The sequence below is a fragment of the Condylura cristata genome, unplaced genomic scaffold (assembly GCF_000260355.1).
Source record: "Condylura cristata isolate star-nosed mole 26May11 unplaced genomic scaffold, ConCri1.0 scaffold00061, whole genome shotgun sequence".
Taxonomy (NCBI): domain Eukaryota; kingdom Metazoa; phylum Chordata; class Mammalia; order Eulipotyphla; family Talpidae; genus Condylura; species Condylura cristata.
Genome location: NW_004567162.1, coordinates 108,421 through 109,725, shown reverse-complemented (window position 1 = coordinate 109,725; position 1,305 = coordinate 108,421).

Below are 1,305 nucleotides of genomic sequence, written 5' to 3'. Positions count from 1 at the left end.
CCCATTGGCCGGGGCTGCTGGAGGCGGGCCTTTCCCTTCCGAGAACACCATTGGACTCCAGCTGCTGGGGCGGGTCTGGCGGCCGCCGGAGGCTGGAGCCGCGCGGGTCCATATGGCTCTTGGGGCTTCTGGGTTTAGGTTCTTCCGTGATCGCTGTGAGATGAAGGGCGTCCGTAGGGACAGACCTCACCACACTAGTTCAGTATTAGGTTTTCACAACTCTGCTCTTGTCTCTGATTTCCTAGACTCTGACCAGCCACAGCTTCCATCTTAGGGTAATTGCTAAAGGCGTCACAAGTTTTTTTGTTTTGTTTTGTTTTTAATGAAGGTAAAATACACATAAAATCAAAATGTCCCTGTTAACAGCGTTTAAGTGTGGCATTAAGTGCATTCACGCAGTTGTGCAACCGTCACTAAGGAGCATTTGATGTGTAGACAATGTAAATCACAAAAGTAATCCGGGCTTGTTGCTACAGGTGAACAACGCAAACGGTTATAAAAGTTGCCAAGTGCCTGCTGGCACCGCCAGGAGGCGACGGAGCGACTGGCTGTCCCCTCCTGCTGCCACTGCCTCAGATACGTGCCCATAGCCACATACCAAGCATTTTGTTTTGTGCTCTGCACAGACAGGATTCTAGGTGCCCTGCAGCTCCCACAGGTCCCTTTCTAGATGCAGGTGAAACTCGTTTCTGATAGTAAGAGTAGTCCACACTGTGGATATATTGGCATGGTCTACACTTACTTTTTTTTTTTTTAAAGGAAACCGTGATGGTGTCTTTATTTTAACAAAAGATTTATTTATTTTGCATAAGAACTGGGATACAGGCCAGAGGGGTTTGGGTGGTGAGAGGATTCACCAGAGACAGGGGGGAGCAGAATAGGTGGATCTACTGAAATACACTGCGGAAGGGGGGGGGCAGTCAGGAGAGGTCTTATGGGCTAGGATGGTCAGCTCACTGGCCTGGGATCAAACTCAGGTGTGATGGTGCTGAGACTTAATCCCTATGCCAACAGGGAGGCCCTAGTCTTCACTCTTGATGGGCAGTTGGGTGGTTTGTAGTTCAAAATTGCAAATAAAGCCAAAAATCAACATCCTTATGTATCTTAACCCCAAGCTTATCTCTCTACATGCACCCTACCTGGACTGCTGGGTTGGTGGGTTGGGGGATGGGGGGTGGTGGGGGGAGGAGGGTGGTATTGTTGAGTTGTCAGCTCTGGTTCTCCACAAGTGCCATTCTCAGGAGTGCCCTCTCCCAATATCTTTATGAGCGGTAGATGTTAAACCTGATCAGTTGATCAGGGTTG